The following is a 13,455-nucleotide window of genomic DNA, read 5'->3' as shown; positions in this document are numbered from 1 at the left end:
TCTTATGCTGTTTTTCTGCATGAGATGCCTTTTTACTTTCCCTACCTGATGAGTTCCTACTTATACTTCAAGGCCCAAAGTTAATTTCCTCTGTGATACCTTCTTCTTTCCTGAAACTCTCAGGCAGAATTCACTGTAACAGCATTTATCTCACTTGTATTTTCATTAATTTGGCAGTACAACAGATGTCTGCTAAGTACTTATCTGCAAGACACCTAAGATCTGGTGATTTAAAGAGAAAAATAACACAGCCTCTTTCCTCTAGGAGATCATAATCTAATTGTGGAGATATACATGCAAATGGGTAAAATCCAATGCACTGTGTAATGCATTATCAGAGATACCAAGTGCTGTACCTCTTCCTGTTGTAGGCACAGGAAAGGGAGAAAAATGTCAGAGATCAGGGAAAATTTTATTTACATAAACTGAGATTTTGATCAATATTTATGAATTAGTGATATTTGACCAGAGATGACATCGTGAGGAATAGTTAAACAGAAAGAAATGTCTAGAACCTGTTTTAAGTATAACGAGTGTAACCAAAATATAAGCTAGCATCCCAAGTGGCCATTGTCTTCATGAATTCAGTTTTTACCAGGGCCATGTGCTTTATTTCTGGGTTCTCCTCTGTCTGGCACATCTCTGGGTCCAAGCAGCGTTTGCTGACTTTAGAATCAGTGGACAGAAACTATAGCAAATTCCATCGGCCACATTATGGAATATTTATGTTATGCTTTTAGTGTGTTACTTTTGTATTTTGAGGGAAAAAATGAAGACAATTTGCTGGAGAGGGTGTGGAGAAAAGGGAACCCTCTTACACTGTTGGTAGGAATGTAAATTGGTGCAGCCATATGGAGAACAGTATGGAGGTTCCTCAAAAAACTAAAAATAAAGTTGCCATATGATCCAGCAATCTCACTCCTGGGCATATATCCAGACAAAACTATAACTTGAAAAGATACATGCACCCCTATGTTCATAGCAGCACTATTTACAATAGCCAAGACATGAAAACAACCTAAATGTTCATTGACAGATGAATGGATAAAGAAGATGTGGTATATATATACAAAATGAAATATTACTCAGCCATAAAAATAATGAAATAATGTCATTTGCAGCAACATGGATGGACCTAGATATTATCATACTAAGCGAAGTAAGTCAGAAAGAGAAAGACAAATACCATATGATATCACTTATATGTGGAATCTAAAATATAACACAAATGGACTTATCTATGATACAGAAACAGACTCACAGATATAGAGAACAGACTTGTGGTTGCCAAGGAGGAGAAGGGGTTGGGGGATGGATGGATTGGGAGTTTGGGATTAGCAGATGCAAACTGTGATATATAGGATGGATAAACAACAATGTCCTACTATATAGCACAGGGAACTATATTCAGTACCCTGTGATAAACCATAATGGAAAAGAATATGAAAAAGGATATATATGTGTGTGTGTGTGTGTGTGTGTGTGTGTGTGTGTGTGTGTGTATAACTGAGTCACTTTGCTGTACAAAACAAATTAATACAACATTGTAAATCAACTATACTTCAGTAAAATTTTTAAAAATGAAAAAAAAAGCACATTACAGCTGCCAATGATAAATAAAGGGGAATTCCAATCTCTACTTATAGCTCTTGAAGAACATTAAAAATTAGAATTTGTAAGCATAGGTAACATTTCTCAAAATCTCCATCATACGTTCCCCTCCAGGGATGTTGCTCTGGAACATCTTCCCCAACAGAGCTCTATCTTCACCTCCACCCTCCATAGTTACTATCCCTTCTCACTTCCCTGTTACCTCCCAGCTCTTTCTATCTAAATACTATCATCTATCTTCCTACCTTTCTGGACTTGTTCTCTCTCTCCCTCTCTTCCCAGTCCTCCAATTCTCTATCACAGAAGATATGATCATTGGGCAGGTAAGATCTTTATTTAGGGTAGTAGAGACAGAGGGGTGCTAGTAAAGGTGAGGGAACAGTCACATATTAATAAATCATGTCCCCATTCCACAGTGATAGTCAAGGCAGAACAGACTTTAACTTGTGGAGTAGTTTCTGTTGGGTGTTATTTTCTAGAATCCAGGAGCAGATAGAATTTTCTAGCTCTGGCTTTACCCATACCTCATATGTTGTTCCAGCAGGCTGATTCCTGCTGATGAATTTCAGGTGACTCAAGATAACTTGCATTTTGTTGTATCTCAGTATTGAGAACTTTCCAGAAATTATATCTCTAACTCAAGATCTTTGCTTTGAATAGTTGAAGTCAAAGGCCAGAACATGAATAGAAGTGATACTGAGGCAGGAACAGTGGCTGACAAGGCAGGGGATGAGGATGGAGGTGAATTGGGGTTAACCTGCAACTCCCTTCCCTTTGACAAAAAGAATCTATTTCTTCCATTAGACAAATGCAGCAGAAAAGAAAGAAGGAATGACTCAAGTGCAGAGACAACTCAGTTCAATAAAATCAATGCACTATGTGTTAGTAGAGACCGCTGATGAAATGACATAGAAAAATACATACCTACATCCACCACTACCAACCCACATACATCTGAATTGATAATGCTTTGCATCTTTCTTTCCAGATATGTCCTAATTATATTGGTTGAAGTTTTGAGGTCCCACAGCAATAACAGTTTTTAATTCCCTGGAGGCAGCATTTCTGCATGGGAAGAACCTGTTCCAGATGATTACTGATAACAGTGTGTTGCAAATTCAGCTATTGGGCTTACTTCAAACAGGAAAAGTGCTCACAAGTAAAATCCTCTATTGGGGGAGTGGCTAAGATGGTAGAGTAGGAGCTCTACTCTGAGCTCACCTCATCCCATGAGCACACCAAAATTACGATTATTTACAGAGTGTAACTATTGATGAGAATGACCTGAAAACTAGTTGCAAAGATTTTCCACATTTAACAATATAAAGAAGGAACCACAATGAGATGGGTAGGAGGAGCAGAGATGTGGTATAGTCAAGACTCACACACCCATGAAGGTGACCCACAAACAGGAAGATAATCACAATTGTAGAGATTCTCCCCCAAAAAGTGAGGGGTTCGAGGCCCACATTGAGCTCCCCAGACTGGGGATCCTGTAACCAGGAAGCCAAGCCCTCGGAATGTCTGGCTTTGAAGGCCAGTGGGACTTGCCTACAGGAGAATCAGAGGACTGTAGGAAGCAGAGACTCCACTCTTATAAAACACATGCAAAATCTCACACACTCTGAGATCCATTGCAGAGACAGTAATTAGAAAGGATTCTGGGTCTGACCCACTTGTTGATCTTGGAGAGCCTCCTGGGGAGGCAGGAGGGAACTGGGACTCCCCCTGTGGACACAGACACTAGCAGCAGCCCTTTGGTGGAGCTCCTTCTACCATGAGGACACTGGTACTAGCTTTGGAGTTCTTCCTCTAGCCAATTAGTGCCAGGGGCTTACCTGCCCACTAGCCAGTGGATACCAGTCCCAGAACCACACAGGCTGAGGAGCCAGCCACGTGGGAACTCAGCCTCACACACCAGCAGACCAGCACCAGCCCTGAGCTCCCCCAGGCTCCCCATAAAGCTGCCCCAGAACCCATAACTACCCAGCAGTGGCTGCCACTAGACCCATAACACCCAGGCCCTGCAGCCAGCTGCACAAGGACTTGGCTGCAGCTACCAGTGGGCTAGCTTTGGTCCCAGGACCAAGCCTGCGTGCCTAGAGCTCGTGCTCCTCAACAAGAGAAGCCACCACAATGAGAAGCCCGAGCACCGCAATGAAGAGTAGCCCCTGCTTGCCACAACTAGAGAAAGCCCATGCACAGCAACAAAGACCCAATGCAGCCAAAAATTTAAAAAAAAGAGAGATCGTTAACTTAAAATAATTGCATACATATATAGAGAGAGAATATATATTACTTATGTTTTATATATATCATATATAGGGTTGTTTTATATATATAACTTATGTTTATATATAATATATATTACTTATGTTTTATATATATAGGGTTGTTTTATATATATAAAAATATATATATATATATATGGCTGGCCAAAAAGTTCATTTGGTTTTTTCCATAGATGTTATATATATATTACAAATATATTATATATATTATATATATGTTACATGATATATATATATATATAAATTACTTTGGTACCACAATCCATTGGTACCACAATCCAAAATCTGAAGGTCTATAATAGATACACATACACACAAAAAGAAAGAAATCCAAACATAACTTAAAGGTAGTTATCAAATCACAAGGGAAGAGAGCAAAAGAAAAAGAAAGGAACAAGAACTACAAAAACAACCTCAAAACAATTAACAAAATGGCAATAAATACATACATATCAATAATTTCTTCTAATGTAAAGGCACTAAATGCTCTAATCAAAAGACACAGAGTGACTGAATGGATACAAAAACAAGACCCAAACATATGTGGCCTACAAGAGACTCACTTCAGATCTAAAGACACGTACAAAATGAAAGTGATGGGATGGAAAAAGATTCCATGCAAATGGAAATGAAAAGAAAGTTGGAGTATCAGTACTTATATCAGACAAAATAGACTTTAAAATGAAGATGAAAGCAAAGAAGGACATTACATAATGATGAGAAGATCAATCCAGGAAGAAGATATAACAATTATAAATATATATGCACCCAACATTGGAGCACCTAAATACATACAGCAAATATTAACAAATGTAAAGGGAGAAATTGACAGTAACACAATCATAGAAGGGGACTGCAACACCTGACTTACATCAATGTCAAGATCATCCAGACAGAGTCAATGAGGAAACATTGGCCTTAAACAACACATTAGATCAGATAAATTTTCATATATATAATATATATATATATATATAAGATAGGTAGATAGATAGAGAGATAGGTAGGTAGATAGATAGATAGATAGACAGATATTCAATCCATATGAAACAGAATACACATTCTTTTCAAGTGCACATGAACATTCTCCAGGATAGATCACATGCTAGGCCACAAAATAAGTCTCAATAAACTTAAAATTGAAATCATATCAAGTATCTTTTCTGACCACAGCAAAATGAAACTAGGAATCAGCTATGAGAAAAAAGAACTGCATAAAACACAAACGCAGAGAGACTAAACAATATACTACTAAACAACCAGTGGGTCACTGAAGAAATCAAAGAGGAAATCAAAAAATATCTAGAGAACAAAGGAAAACAGAAACACAATGATCCTAAATCCATGGGATGCAGCAAAAACATCTCTAAGAGGGAAGTTTATACCAATATGAGCTTACCTTAGAAAACAAGAAAAATCTAACCCTACACCTAAAGGAACTAGAGAAAGAAGAACAACCAAACCCAAAGTTAGTAGAAGGAAATAAAGATAAAAGCAGAAATAAATGAAATAAAGACAAAAAACAATAGAAACAATCAATAAAACTAAGAGCTGGTTCTTTGAAAAGTTAAACAAAATTTATAAACCTTTAGCCAGATTCAACAAGAAAAAAAGAGACAGGAACTAAATAAATGAAATTAGAAACAAAAGATGAAAAGTTACAACTGACACCACAGGAAAACAAAGGATCATAAGAGATTTCTATAAACAATTATATATCAATAAAGTGGACAAACCTAGAAAAAATGGATAAATTCCTAGAAACATATAATCTCCCAAAACTGAATCAGAAAGAAATACCAATTACCTGTATGAAAATTGAATAAGAAAAAAATTTTCCAAACAGACACAAGTCCAGGACCAGTTGGCTTCACAGGTGAATTCTTCCAACCATTTAAAGAAGAGTTAATGCCTACCCTTCTCAAACTCTTTTTAAAAACTGAAGCTGAAAGTATGCTTCCAAACTCATTCCATGCGGCAAGCATCACCTGATCCTAAACCAGACAAAGATGCCACAAAAAAAGAAAGTTACAGGCCAATATCATTGATGAACATAGATGCAAAAATCCTCAACAAAATATTAGCAAACCAAATCCAACAATAAATTAAAAGAATCATCCACTATGACCAAGTGGGATTTATTCCATGGATGCAAGTATGGTTCAATATTTGCAACTCAGTCAGTGTGATACACCACATTGACAAACTGAAGAATAAAGATCATATGTTCATCTCAATAGATGCAGAAAAAGATTTTGACAAAATTCAACATCCATTTATGATTAAAAGCTCTCAACCAAGTGGATATAGAAGGAACATACCTCAACATAATAAAGCCCATTTATGACAAATCTTCAGCCAATATCATACTCAATCAGGAAAAGCTGAAATCTTTTCCTCTAAAATGAACAAGACAAGGGTGCCTCTACTCACCATCTTGATTCAGCATAGTATTGGAAGTCCTAGCCCCAGCAATCATATTAGAAGAATAAATAAAAAGAGTCCAAATTGCAAAGGAAAAAATAAAACTGTCCCTGTTTACAGATGACATGATACCATATATAGAAAATCCCAACAATGCCATTAAAAAATCATTAAAACCAATAAATAAATTCAGTAAAGTAGTGGGATACAAATTTAATATACAGAAATCTGTAGCATTTCTATACACTAACAACAAAGTATCAGAAAGAGAAATTAAGAATCAATCCCATTTACAATTGCATCAAGAAGAAAAAATACCTAGGAATAAATCTAACCAAGGAGGTAAAAGATCTGTACTCAGAGAACTGTATGACACTGATGAAAGAAATTGAAGGCAACACAAACAAAGGTAAAGGTATACCGAGGTCATGGACTGGAAGAATCAGTATTGTTAAAAAGACCACACTACCCAAGACTATCTAGAGATTCGATGCAATCCTTATCAAAATACCAATGGCATTTTTCAAAGAACTAGAAAAAATAATTCTAAAATTTGTGTGGAAACACAAAAGACCCCAAATAACCAAAACAATCTGGAGAAAGAACAACAAAGCTGAATATATCATGCACCCTGATTTCAAACTATACTACAAAGCTACAGTAATCGTTTGATGGTATTGGCACAAAAACAGACACATTGATCAATGGAACAGAATAGAGCACTCAAAAATAAACCCGCACTTTTATGGTCATTTAATCTATGACAAGGAGGCAAGATTATACAGTGGAGAAAAAACAGGCTCTTCAATTAATGGTGCTGGGAAAAATAGACAGCTATGTGCAAAGGAATCAAACTGGACTACTTTCTCATACCATATACAAATATAAACTCAAAATGGATTCAAGACTTAATGTAAGACCTGAAACCATAAAGCTACTAGAAGAAAACATAGGCAGTATGATGTTTGACATTGTTCTTAGCAGTATTTATTCAGATATGTCTCCTCAGGCAAGGGAAACAAAAACAAACCAAAAAAATAGGACTACGTTAAACTGAAACGCTTTTACACAGCAAAGGAAACTATCAACAAAACAAAAGAGCCACCTATTAAATGAGAGAAGATATTTGCAAACCATATATTTGGTAAGGAGTTAAAATCCAAAATATACAAAGAACTCATAGAACTCAACATCAGAAAACAAACAACTCGATTTTTAAAATGGGCATAGGACCTGAATAGACACTTTTCCAAAAGATGTACAGATGGTCAATAGACACATGAAAATGTGCTCAACATCACTAATCGTCGGGGAAATGCAAATGAAAACCACAACGAGATATCACCTCACACCTGTCAGAATGCCTATTATAAAAAAGGCAACAAATAACAAGTGTTGGAGAGGATATGGAGAAAAGGGAACCCTGTGCACTGTTGGTGGGAATGTAAATTGGTGCAGCCACTATAGAAAACAGTATGGACGTTCCTCAAAAAATTAAAACTTCCGTATGATCCAGCAATTCCACTCCTGGGTATTTATCCAAAGAAAACAATAACACTAATTCAAAAAGATATATGTACCCCACGTTCATTGCAGCATTATTTACAATAGCCAAGATGTTGAAGCAACCTAAGTATCCACTGATAGATGAAAGAATAAAGATTATATATATATATATATATATATATATATAATGGAATATTACTCAGCCATAAAAAACAATGAAATCTTGCTATTTGCAACAACATGGAAGGACCTAGAGGGTATTATGCTACGTGAAATAAGTCAGAGAAAGACAAATATAATATTATTTCATTTATATGTGTAATCTATAAAACAAAAGAAATGAACAAACATAACAAAATAGAAACAGAGTCATAGGTACAGAGAACAAATAGGTGTTTGCCAGAGGGGAGGGGGATAGGGGAATGAGTGAAAAATGTAAGGAAGATTAAGAGGTACAAACTTCTAGTTACAAAATAAATGAGTCACAAGGATGAAATGTACAGAGTGAGAAATATTGACAATAATAATGTAATATTTTTGTGTGGTGAAACATGGTAACTAGATTTATCGTTGGTGGTCATTTTGTAATATATAGAAATATCAAATCACTATGTTGTGCACCAGGAACTAACATAGTGTTGTAGGTCAATTATACTTCAAAAATAAATGAACAAATAAAAAACTCATAGAAATAGAGGTCAGATTTATGGTTACCAGAGGTAAGGGGTGGGGGGATGGGGGAATTCGATGAAGGTGGTCAAAAGATACACTTTCAGTTACAAGATAAATAAGTACTAGGGATGTAATATCATGATAAAAATATCATGTAACAACATGATAAATATAATTAACACTGCTGCATGTTTTTTTGTTTGTTTATAAATTTATTTATTTTTGGCTGCGTTGGGTCTCCGTTGCTTTCTCTAGTTGCAGCGAGTGGGGCCTACTCTTCATTGTGGTGCACGGGCTTTAATATCCACTTTGTAGCCAATTTTAAAAGCAGTTAATGGCTTTGCTGATGGAAACTAAAGATTAGGATGTGATAATTAATGTAAAATGCATTGGGGACAAAGGATCCTGGCACCCTTGCCTACTGGGAAATGGCTGCTGGCAACTTATGCCAGAACAATGGAAAAATTTGCTCTTTGGCTCCAGAAGGTATGTGCTTTTTTGAGATTTACAGTGTACTCTCTACTGCTTCTCCTTTTCCTCCTTCTTGCTTTGATTAGTCTCACCTATAGCCTTCATATATGATTCTCATAGTCCATGACACACTATGTTCTTTTTTGTTTAGTTCATGAATTTATTGAATGCCTACTCTGTGCTCACCTCTGCACTAAGCTCTGGGAGTACAAAGATAATTAAGAAATGGTCCTTGTACGTAAACCTCTGCATTCCTGCTGGAATGACTGAAACATATTCAAATTAGGAGTCTATGTGGCTTGAATATCACTCTAGGCATTCAAATGGATGTTGAATGAATGAGAGTGAAATTAAGAGTATTCATAAAGCAAGCAGAGAAGAAGTGATAGCTCCTGGTGGGATAAAAAGGCTTCACAGAAGAGGTAACATTTGAGTAACAATCCTACAGGAAGCTAGATGAGGAAGTAAGGGAAGTGGAAGAGCCATTGGAGGCAGAAGAAAAGTTTGAGCAATAGCATAAAAGAAGAAAGTTGTGTGATGAGTTCAAAGAACATTATGACGAATGAATGTAGCCAGAAGGGCAATTCTCAACATGGTTTCTCACCAGCCAAGACACAACCAAAGGACCTGCACTGGATCTGCACAATTCTCATCATGCTAATTGTAGCTATGAAAATTATTTTCTGCTCAAGAAAACATTTGAAATGAAAAGGACTATAAGGGTAAAATAGGAAAACTCTTGAGTCTTCAATTATATTAAAGCAGTACATAGTCACTACCTTCAGTATTTTAACTATTATTCTGTCAAATTATTTATGACATGCCTTACCACACCAGAGCACCATGTGTGGCACTACTGGACTACGGTACTTGATACCAATATAAGCATGATTGTAAGGCCTATTGATACATGTTTATTTAAAGCATTGTGCTATTGACTCTGCTGTTAATAAATGAACAAATAACCCTCTGGAGGAACAGCTAAAATACGTGCTTACTTTCAGAATTCTAGAGGTACATTTTTATATATAATTGGATAGACTATATTAATTAACTTTATAGACCAGCATGATTATATAACTTATAGGCTTTGTATTTTTATAATTTTTATTTTTTGCATATATTAAGTGTAGTTAGAAGGTATTTCATTGATTGCTCTCCATAATTCTTTACTTTTTAAATTTTTAAAATATTTTTAATTTTTTAATATAATTTTTAAAGGTTTCCATTTACAGTTATTGTGAAATATTGGCTATATTTCCTGTGTTGCACAATATATCCTTAAGCCAATAGTTTGTATCTCCACTCTCCTACCCCTTTTTTGTTCCCTCACCCCCAACTGGTAAGCATTAGTTTGTTCTCTATAATTGTGAGTCCACTTCTTTTTTGTTATATCCACTAGTTTGTTGTATTTTTTAGATTCCACATATAATAAGTGATATCATACAGTATTTGCCTTTCTCTGTTGGACTTATTTCACATAGCATAATGCCCTCCAAGTCCATCCATGTTGCTGCAAATGGCAAAATTTTATTCTTTATTACGGCTGAGTAGTATTCCATTGTGTATATATATACCACATCTTCTTTATCCATTCATCTGTTGATGGACACTTAGGTTGTTTCCATATCTTGGCAATTGTAAATAATGCTGCTATGAACACTGGAGTGCATGTATCTTTTCAAATTAGTGTTTTTGTTTTCGTTTTAGATATAGTATTTATATACTATAATTCAACAAGCATTCACAACAATATCATGAGTTATATTAGATTTTTTCAGCTCCAAACTCCTTCCCTAGGAGTTCACCCTTCCCCTACCTCCACTTCCTTCAAGAGAGGCAAACCTTGTTAGTGCTCCCTCTCCCACTTCTGGTCTCAGTGATGGGTACATTATTTAGGCCCAGAAAAATTTTGGAGCCTCATTCCCTAGAAACAATGACTGATACCAGGATTAGCACATGACCCTCATGAGGCCACCAGGGTCTTTCTTGCAATTGACATAGAGTTATCATGTGAGATAAGTATTCCTTTCACTGGGAAGATATTACTTTGGGGATTCCAGCAGCAATCGACTTGATCAGATGAAGAAGATTGTCTGCAAAATTAAGGCAAATAAAAGCAGGCAGAGATTGTGTGTGTGTATGTGTGTGTGTGTGTGTGTGTGTGTGTGTGTGTGTGTGTGTGTGTGTGTGTGTGTAAGAGAGAGAGGAGAGAGGAGAGAGAGAGAGATTCAGCTCTACTGACCACCCCAGAGTAGGTACAGTGGGGTAAAACAGAAAATGAACATCATCTTCTTGGGTTGTGTGATTTCTCAGCCTGACAATTATTAGCATCATCTTACTTTAAATTTGGATTCTGTTCATATATTTCTATCCCTGCCAAGCTTTGGGGAATTTGTATTTCTAAAGCACTCTAGCTCAGCCTGAAAATTCTGTGATTTTTCAAATCTTAAAACAACTCCTCACCCCGCAAAAGTGCACCATCAAGAAACAAGCTACATGGTGATGGATGGAAACTAAACTTTTGGTGGTAAGCACACTGTAGTGTATACAGAAGTAGAAATAATAATGCTGTACACGTTAAAAAAAAAACAAACAAAAAAAAACAAGCTACAAATACTGCACAGCCCACTGGAATTGTAGACTCTCCACAGCCTGCTTCAGACGCGGTCATGAAGGAAATGGGCAAGAGAAGGCTCCGAGACAGCAGTCAGGAATATGGCATGTGTATCACGTGCCAGGCACTCTTCTAAGTGTTTTAAGCATATCAATTCACACACTGAGTCCTCACATTTACCAAAAAGGCAACTGAAGCCTGAAGAAGGTAAGTAACCTACCCAAGGTCACAAAAAAGCAAAGATCAGAATAAACACGGTCTGGTCTGGATACACACATTAACCACACACTCTGCTTCTTCTCTGAAATGGACAAGAGATTCCTATCAGAGAGAACTAGGGGCTGGCAGGTGAACTAACCAAAGAACTCACACCCTGCCAAGGAGGGAGTCTTTGTAATTCATAGTCAACAGGATATGAACTTTGTAATGTTTCCCATTCTTTTATTTTTCCAAAGGGAATTTTTACTGGGGGAGATGAAAATAACTTGCCTTGTAGTTTATAGGTTATCAGGCCATGGGGGTCAACTTAGGGCATAATCACGAGGACTGTGTACCACCCAAAAACCTTGGCCTTTGAGCTGCAGGCAGTAATTGAAGGGACTTTGGAGTCAATTTCCAGGAAGATAATAAGTGGTTCTAAACATAAAAGAAGGGTTTGCACAGATATTTGAATGGCCAAAAGGGCAGATGTATGGCAAAGACTGCTATTTACCCCCAATATCTGTCCTTACTTTTATATATGTCATAGTATAAAAATCCTAATATTTACCTGAGTCCATGGCCTACCAGAATAAAACCAGTATTTGTCAGGTTTCATTGCAGAATGAGTTCACTTTCAGAACAAGTTCACAAGAGAATGTGTGACCTCAACATTGAACTCCCCGCTTCCCCTTTACTTGTGACCAATACAGGGTAGAACCTTGACTGCCCACTGATCTATGTTTTGAAAGAGATGATGAAGTTGGAAGTTCCAACCAATTTACAGCTAAAAGATAAGTTCCCAGAAGCTTATAAGTAAGATTTTTAAAATATAGAGATAAATAGAAACGGCCAGACACATTACCCTTGAATAAAGCACATGCAGAAAAGGGGACAGAAAAAAAAATCACAAAGATTCACCAGAAATATTTATTGTCCATATAGGAGCTAGTGGAAAAAGCTCCACCTCTCTCTCTTTTCTATACTATAAGAAAGACCAATTAAATATATAAGCCCTAACCTTTAAGGAGATGAGTATAGGGTTTATACAAAAAGTAGAAGAAGAAACAAGATAATCCGGTGTCCAGAATGAAATGACAACCCACCTCTATTCCATCAAACCTTAATACGAACATGGAACCCTTTGATCCAATTGTGCTATCAAAGCACGTGCACACGCGCACACACACACACACACACACACACACACACACACACACACACACACCTGTAAGTTTAGCTTCTCTTAAACACAGGAATATTGAGCTTGTATGGTAGGTTACTGCGGTAATATCCTCCAGTTTATTCTTGCCTCCCTGTATCCACTTGGATAATTCCCTACCATTCTAACTCTGGGTTTGGTCATTTGACTTGCTTCGGCCAATGGAACAACAGTAAATAAGATTCAAGCAGAGACTTAAAAATTGTCTATTGGAGATTTCTCTCTTGCTTTCTAGTAACAATGAGACCACAACCATGTAAACTAGCCAGTTGAAGAATGCAAGTTCTCATGCAAAGAGACCTCAGTCAGCCCAGCTGAGGCCATGACAAACCAGTCCACCCCAACCCAACCCACTAGCTGACTGAAGATGCCTGAGCCATTCCAGCCAAGACCAGTTCAGACCATAAAAACAACCTGGTTTTTCAATCCAAAAAAAAAAAAAA

The 13,455-nt window shown here is 36.8% G+C and overlaps 1 protein-coding gene across 8 annotated transcripts in view; it reads right to left on the bottom strand.

Moving 5' to 3' along the window:
- WDR77 (WD repeat domain 77) overlaps positions 1–13,455 on the bottom strand; it is a 111,516-nt gene that overhangs the window by 64,929 nt on the left and 33,132 nt on the right. The window lies entirely within an intron of this gene.

This window comes from Orcinus orca, chromosome 1 (genome assembly GCF_937001465.1).
Source record: "Orcinus orca chromosome 1, mOrcOrc1.1, whole genome shotgun sequence".
NCBI classification, from domain to species: domain Eukaryota; kingdom Metazoa; phylum Chordata; class Mammalia; order Artiodactyla; family Delphinidae; genus Orcinus; species Orcinus orca.
This window is presented reverse-complemented; position numbering and strand designations above follow the sequence as displayed.